At 38.9% G+C, this 8,771-nt stretch overlaps 1 long non-coding RNA gene across 1 annotated transcript; it reads left to right on the top strand.

Moving 5' to 3' along the window:
* Window positions 1-669: 669 nt before the first annotated feature.
* On the top strand, window positions 670-6,140 carry LOC144045088 (uncharacterized). The gene is made up of 2 exons (XR_013291437.1): window positions 670-923; window positions 5,136-6,140. It is a non-coding gene; the product is annotated as an uncharacterized LOC144045088 (long non-coding RNA).
* The last annotated feature ends 2,631 nt before the right edge of the window (window positions 6,141-8,771 follow it).

Raw genomic sequence — 8,771 nt, 5'->3', positions numbered from 1 at the left:
ACGAGAGTGGTGAATTGGGCTGCTGGAATGGGTTTGGCCTGGTTCTGTTTGGGGGAAACCATGACCTGCCCTGCCCTAATCCAAAGGAAACCCCTTGAAATGAACGCTTAGTAAATCAGACTGTCCTCGGTGTTGAGTTATTTCTGGGTATTGCTATGCACTCTCACTTGGCAAATAATAACCACGTTCCCTTCAACCCCTCCCTCCATACACACACTGTAAATTTACATTAATTTATCTCATGGGGAACATTGCACCTCCTGTAAAAAATAATCTGAAATCCAGTATATTGAACGGAATTCTGGAACATGAATCCATATTGGATTACAGTTTTTTTTCCTGCTTCCACTTCAAAATAAGATCAAACACGCTCTGTGGTTGAGACATCATGGTGGTTTGGCATGAGTAGGTCGCATACTTTTATATTTCTCAAGAATCCGTCACTCCCATTACTGGCAGGAGTGACTTCTGTGGACCTGCTGTGGGTCGTCATTCATTTGATTCATAACAGAATGACATCAAGAGCTGAGTGTGATTTTCTGTGTGGTGTGATGAAACGCGTGTGTGCATTTGTGTAACCCCTACGAATCGTAATCGTTCGCAGTGTTCATTCAGTTTTCAGTGTGTGGCTGAATCATGCAGTGCGGTTGCTATGGAGATGAAAACAAACAGACCAAACAGGAGATCAGCGCATGAGCATATTGTTTTGTCACCATGTCTGCTCCAGAGTTAAATTCGCTTGGCTGCTTGCCTTCTCTTTGTGATAAAGACAAATCAAGTAATTTAAGGTAATATATTTTCATGAAAAACTAGAAGTGTACGCCGTACTCAGCTTCCTCCAAGGACAAGCAATCCTAAATTGGATCTCTGTCAAATGGCACATCTATAGCAATATCAACAACCGTTGCAATGGTGTTTCAGTGGTGAGTCAGACTTAAGATAAGCATTGACATCATTTTTATTAGCATCCATACTTGGAATATATATATATATATATATATATATAAAATAAATTCAAACATTTTATTTCAAAGAAATGAAAGAGGACAGAAAGAAGTAAAACTTATTATATCTACCTCTGATCAACACAAAAAAATGATCAACACAAAATAAAGTCAAGACGCTTTCAATGTAACAATTATAAAACATAAATAATTCAACGGCTTGTCCTTTTTCCAATAATTGTGCTTTTATACATTTAAAAAAAATACATTGATGATTTAGTTTTATAATCCTGATTGTTCCAGCAACAGACACCTTGAGTTCAAATACATCGTTCTTTGTTTTGTTCTGTATTTAGCTTTGGAAAAAAATATCTGTTACTCTTAATTTGTACTCACTTTCCCTTTTTTTGAATTTGATTTGTATGTTAATTGGTAAAATTTCATGATGGGCTTTATACATGATTTTAAAGCAGTTAAACTCCATCAATTCATCAAATAATCAGGTTTTTAGTTGTATAAATATTGGATCAGTGTGATATCTGCATCCACATCCGAAAACGACACGAATAGCACGTTTCTGTAAAAGAAAGATGGGTTCGATGTAGGTTTTGCCAGCACACCCCCACACTTCAATGCAATAGGTCAGGTATGGAACATTCAATGCATTATATAACAATAACAAAGCATTCTTGCTCAATGGTTCTTAAACCTTGTGAAAATGGGTACGGTTTGTGACACCTTAGATTTGACATATTCTTTATGCGATTTCCATGGTAAATGTTCATCAATAATAATACCTAGAAAGTTTAATTCATTAGTCCTTGCTATTTCTTTACCTTGCACAGTCAGTGTTGCTTCAACATTTATATTTCTACAACTGGAAACCCTAAATCTGGTTTTACTAATATTTATAGACAGTCTGTTGGCGTTGAACCACTTCATCATATTCTTAAACTCTTTCTCTATTACTTGTAATGCATTATATATATTTTTCTTGGCATAAAATAAAGTGGTGTTGTCTGCAAACAAAATATATTTTAACAATTTCCAAATAGTTATAATATCATTCACATAAAGGAGAAAATGTACTGGCCCCAGAATTGATCCCTGGGGCACCCCACAAGTTAACAACTGTGTTTTGATTGTCTGCTATTGAATTCAACATATTGTTTTCTATTTTTTAAATAACTGGTAACCCATTGATGTGCAACACCTCGCATACCATATTTGAACAATTTATGCAATAATATTTCATGATCTAAAGTGTGAAATGCTTTTTGTAAATCCACAAAGACACTTTCTAAAACATGTTTTTTGTCCATGGCTGTGCAAATTTCTTCGGTTAACTCCATTAATGCAATATTGCTTGAGTGATTGGAGCGAAACCCATATTGGCTATTACTTAAAATTTGGTACTTATCTATGAATTTATTTAATCTTGTCGCATTCAATTTTTCCAATATTTTAGAAAACTGTGGGAGTAGAAATAAAAATCATTCTTATTTCCTTTTTTGAAGAGTGGAACTACTTTTCATTTGTTCTGAGAAGATTCCTGTTATAAATGATAAGCTATATATAAATATACTGTATATATGTATTTATTCTCACTGAAGGCATCAAAACAATGACGACAACTATGGCAACTAACAAACACATTTGGAGTTATGTACTTAATACATAGATAAAGAGCCATCATTTTCTCTGATGACTTTTTTTTAAACATTTTCAGCATTCTTTCGATTAAGCTTCAAAAGGTAGTCACCTGAAAAGGTTTTCCAACATTCTTTAAGGAGTTTCCAGAGGTCAGAATGCTAAGAGTATACAAAAAGTAACCAGAGCAAAGGATGGCTAATTTGAAGAATCTATAATATAAAACAGTTATTTCACCTTTTTTTTTTGTTAAGTACTTAACTCCTCATGTGTTCATAGGCTACATTGTTTTGATGCCTTCAGTGAGAATATACAAGGTAACCAGTCATGAGAATAAAGCAAATGCATGGAATAAGAAAGTGTGCCCAAACTTTTGGCCTGGAATGCTAAATAATCCATGTAGTAGTGTAGTGAGTTTCATTGAACCTTTGTTTAACCAGGAAGAGTCCCATTAAATTACAATCATTCTTTTCACAAGGAGTCCTGGCCAAGACAAGTGGCAGATAGTTGCATAACAAATAAGAGACAAAACAAAACTTCACATGGCTTTAATCTACTACATGTCACACTCCACATAATAGCACAATATACATCATAAATGCATGAAATATATAACAGGCAAATTATTTAAAAAAAAAAACCCATCCAGTTAAAAACAGTTGCATTGTTCCATCATTACTGATTTTAAAACATTAAAAAAAAAACACTGAATGATGGGAGTGTTTCCAGATTTCATGTGGTTTGGAGTTCATTCCAAACAATTGGAGCATATTTTTAAAAAGCTGTTTTATTAAGTGCTGTTTTTGACAATAGAATAGTTAATGGCATTTTTTTCTGACGACCTTTTCCGATAAGTGCTATTATGGTAAGACAGTAATTTTGAAATGTAGGAAGGCAGTTTACCCATAAGTGCTATAGCAATAAAAAACAGTGCATGAGTTTTCCTTCTAATATAGAGGAAGGACCATTGTACAGTTTTATACAGAATGCAGGGGTGGGTTCTAGCTGGTCCATCTGTAATGAAGCGTGAGGCTGAGTGGTAGATGACATCTATTATTTATTTTTATTTTTTTACAAAAATGAAGAAGTGTGCATATAAATTAAATCACCATAATCCAATACTGAAAAAACTGCACTAACCTTTTTTCGTTGCTGAAAAAGGAAAGCACTTTTTCATTCTAAAAAAAAACCCTCCCTAACTTAGGTCTGAGGCTTGTCGACCAACCAAATACCTACCGGTAAGTATTTGTAGGACGATACCCTCTCTATTGAAGTACCAGAGATGACAAAGTGACGTCCATTGGGGAATGTGAGCGGGTAAAAAATATTTAGTTTTTTTTAAAACCAACCTTAACCCAATCAGCGATTCTTGGACTTGAACAAAAATTGACTGTAAATATGTAATTGCTTCGCTTACTGATGTAGTAAGGAAGTAGTCAAGTCAAGCCAATTTTATTTATATAGCCACACAAGAGTCCCAAAGGGCTTCATATGCCTGTAGTTGACAAATATCAACGACATCCTCTAATACAGGGATGGTGAGATCCGGTCATCGAGGGCCGGAGTCCTGCAGGTTTTGGATATATCCCTTCTTCAACACAGCTGATTCGTGATCAGCTCATCAGCAAGCTCTGAATAAGCCTGATAATTATTCTGTTAATGGGAATCAGCTGCAGGTCGAGTAGGGAAACCTCTGAAACCTGCAGGACTCCGGCCCTCGAGGACTGCAGTTTAACATCCCTGCTCTTATCGAACCACAAGAGGGCAAGAACTGAAAAAAAAAAACAACAGGCAAAAAATTAGAAACCTTGAGAAGGGACCACAAATGTGGAAATTCCCCTTCTAGAAGACGTCAGGGAAGTGGGTCCTCATCCACCTCCAGCTTGGTTGGCCGGAGCAGCTATCTCCGTGGCGACAACTTCAAGGTGATGGTCCTCCCCGGATCGCATCCCAGTCAACCAGCACAGAACCCGTAATGCAGCATCCAAATCGGCCATTAAGACCTAACTCCCTCTCCAAGCCGTGGAGAAGGGAAGGAAAGAAAGCAGGGGCAGTCACCAGGTACACATAATTCAGCCAAATGCAAAAGTATAGAAATGAGTCGTAAGCATGATTTAAACGTGTCTACAGAGGTAGCATCTCTGATCTCCGAGGGTAGGACATTCCAAAGCACTGGAGCCCGAATCGAAAACGCTCTAAAACCCGCGGACTTGCTATGCTTACAAGTCCATATCTTTGAGTACACTTGACACACAAATGTGTGATATTCATACTTAAATTTGTGCATACTTTGTAAAAAAACAGCATATAAAAAGATTTTAATGATAATAACTTCCATCCATCCATTTTCTTAACCACTTGTCTTCACAAGGGTCACAGGGGGTGCTGGAGCCTATCCCAGCTGGCGGGGTACACCCTGAACCGGTTGCCAGCCAATCCGCAGGGCACACAGAAACAAGCAAACCTTCCGCACTCATGCGCTCACTCTATGGACAACTTGGAGTGTTCAATTAACCTGCCATGCATGTCTTTGGAATGTAGGAGGAAACCGGAGCACCCGGAGAAAACCCACACAGGCACAGGGAGAACATGCAAACTCCACCCAGGAAGGCCGAAGCCCGGACTCGATCTCACGTCCCCTGCAATGGGAGACAGACGTGCTAACCAGTCATCCACCGTGCCGCCCTGATAATAACTTAAACCATGAATTTGCCAATGAGCTGACTAATGTCCTAAATTGTCAGGCCGCTCTTCCAATTGAGATCTGCCCCTGTGTGAGTGTGCGTGTAGAATTGAGTGGATGACCCAGGTGCAAGCAATCAACATCAGGTGTATAAACCAGCTCTGAATTCCCCCTCATCGCCAAATTGCCTTATTCTATTCTGTCAAGCAGGGGCGTGCAGTGGGTGGGATCAACAGAGTGGCGTCCCCCGGCATCAAGCTGATCTACAGCATCCACAGACCCTGGCCCCGTCGACGGAAATTTCCATTCCTCGGGCATCCACCACTGCTGTCAAGCATTCAGTTGCGTCCATGCATACCTTAGTTTTTCAAGATCCGAACCCGTGCCTGTATCCTTGTTCTGTATACCTGTCCATCAGAGCCCTGTCATGTTCTGTCTTGGTAATGTGTGTTTTTCTCAGTTTAGTTTTCCCTGCAATATGCTAGTTGCCCTTAGGTGGTCCAGTTGAGCAGGGAGGTTCAACCTGAGGGCAATTGCAATCAAGGCTTCCCAGCACGTTGCTGTATCATTCCTTTGTTCTTTGTTTGCTGCCGCACCTCATCCTGGTTCGTAGTCTTCTCTATGTGTCAATGTGAGTTTAGTCTGATGATTTTTGAGTTTGTTTTTGATAGTAAGCCTAGTTTAGTTAATTAAACATTTTTGTGAGCGTGCCTGGCCTCCCACACTGCTTCCTGCATTTGGGTCCATAACCCCCCGCACACCATAACAAGCCCCTCACCTGTGGACTTCTCGCTTTCCTGCTGGATTAAGTTGTCCTGAGTAATCATTGTGCCAGCAATAAACATTCCTCACATTAATATCCATTATTTGCCTGTGTTTGCTCTCTCTGCATTACATAAATAACCATCAAAGGACATTTTTCATCACTTTTAAATTTGAATTGACTCTACATTGGATGTTGAATTAAAGTTACAGGAAGTGCAACTGAATTCAGTGCAATCTGAAGTGGGGTTGCGATGCGACCAGTTTGAAAATGAACCAGCCGTTCAGGAAACTCATGAATGATCCCTGATGGCATAATATAAAATTCTTAATGGAAACATACCTGGGCTATTGTTTAAAGATGCAATGAATGTAGTAATAATCTTCATTTTCTTAGTCCCCGTCGCTCTTTTGCACTCAAATAAACATCAACCACTGAAGTTACTATAGTCTATAGACACATATGCAAATAATTATTTGACAATAACGGTTTCTAAATTTCAATCATTTAATCAAGTCTTTTGATTAGATTATCAACAATTCAATAAATAAAATTCCTTCTTTCAAGAAAAGTGTGTTCAACAGAATAGTGCAACTTAATCATACCACCTACATTGTAGTAAATGTAACTGACTCTTTTGAAAGAGCAAACAAAAAATATTGGAATTTGCAACATAATGTGCAAACAAATCAAACTAAACTCTGGCTCACATATTGAAGAATCCTTTTCTGGTTCTGGTCACTCTAATTCAGAATCTAAAACATAAACATGTTCACATTCTTATCCTTTAAACAACTCCTGTGCTCACTTTTTACCTTATTAAAATTCTTTCAGCTGGTTCTGAGGATGCAGAAACGCAAATATATTTTGCCTTGTTTGCCGATTCAACATTTGAGACACAGTGAAACCCAACATTTTTTAATTGAATGTAACTTGCTTGAAAGGCATGAGAACCTTCAACTCCTTTGAAATGCCGCTGACATTGTGCTAATACTAATTCAGCAGCAAGTGCAGAACTTTGAAAATGAAGTAAAGCTGCAGCCTTGAGTCGTAACAACACTTTTGGAATGACTTTGGACACGGAGACTTCTTTTCTTTTCTGTTGGGATTTCTCTGGTCACCTCTTCGAAGGGTCTCAGGGTCTCAATAGACATGTCAATGCTGGATCAGTCTTCCACAGTGAGACGCGGGCTGCTTTTTCCTACAAGACGCAATGCAGCTGTGACAGGTTCCCTTTGTTCAAGTAATCACTCCAGCATATAGAACACAGAGCTGCAACGCTTTTCTACAGACTGAATCAGTTTATGTTCTTGATATTGTGTCCGGCCTGCTCTGCGCACAACAGCCACCTTATTCGGACCATTGTTTGTAATTACAGCTCTGATCTTTTCAATAATGCCCCACTGATGCATGACTCTGTTTAGTTTGGTGGAAATATTGTCTACAAATTCCAAACTGACTGATTCCAAATATAAATGTTTTAATTTCCCTCTGGTCATCAATTAACCCCGCCAGCCAGATTGATAATTGCGATTTACTCGAGGGAGTTCTTCACATTATCAATCTGGTACTTCACTAGGCAGACCCGTTTGGGAAAGGCAGGGCTTGCTCAACAATACTTCGAGCTGATTAGGCGATGCGGCATCTTTGCACATTTTGCTTTGACCAATCAAGGCAACAGATGAAAATCTCGTCTTCCGTCTCGTCTTAGGGTGGGGGGTGGAGCACGAACATCTTTACCAGATAAATATGCACGAAACTCCTCTCGCTGTTTAACTTCAACAAGGAAACGGTGAGTAATTCTGCGAGAACATAATTAATTGCAATATCCATTTGTCTGTTAGGTTTGTTTGTTTCCCCAACACCACCGGCGCTCATTGGTTTCGTTCTGCCTAAACAACGCCTGATTGATCCGATCGAGAAAAGATGGACTTTGGAGTTTGTGAACTCAAAAATACCACGAGAATTCATCTTGCTGGCAAGGTTAGTCATTAATAACATGACAGACCACTGTGACGTAGGCCTCTGTGGCTCCTGATGTCCACATGTTTGTTCTAAGTACACAATTGTCTGATTTGTGTGGACATCTAACCAATTTCAGCCGGTATTTTTTCAAACAGTGCAGGTGACCGGTCCTCTGCCATAGTTTTTCTGCTCGGGAACTGGTAGCGCGGATCGAGCATCTTTGCAAAATCTACAGTAATAAGACCCATGTTTTCAACTCATGAGATGGGCACAGGTCTATGGCTATCATTTCAGCAAGGGCTCGTCAGATCCGTTGTTGATTCACCTACGGCAAAATACAAAAAGCCAGTTTAATATAAAAAAAATACATGCACATCAACCACCTTAGAACACATTCCCAATTATTAAGTTCTACAATTAGTATGATTAAAAAACAAAACACAACAACAAAAAAGGGATATTTGGAGGCAGAAATGGAGATAAGAATCAAAACAGGACTACATTTAAGGGGTATTGAAAGCACAAATAAGCACTTGATTGACTGTGAAATTCCTGTCTATTACACAAAAATGGTAATGCTAACAGAGGTTGTACACTGTAATACAAACGTTGAACCAGAACAGGAAGTGAGCGGGCAGGTGTCCAAGCAGGCAGGCAAGCAACGTATTGAGACAAATTGTACAACACAGCATGTGTTTGTGTATGTCTATGCATCTGTACATGTGTGTGTATGTCTGTGAATATGAATGGAAAGTTTTAATATTGA

Source organism: Vanacampus margaritifer, chromosome 2 (assembly GCF_051991255.1).
Source record: "Vanacampus margaritifer isolate UIUO_Vmar chromosome 2, RoL_Vmar_1.0, whole genome shotgun sequence".
Taxonomy (NCBI): domain Eukaryota; kingdom Metazoa; phylum Chordata; class Actinopteri; order Syngnathiformes; family Syngnathidae; genus Vanacampus; species Vanacampus margaritifer.
The sequence above is the reverse complement of the archived record's forward strand: the minus strand, read 5'-3'. Positions and strand labels throughout refer to the sequence as shown.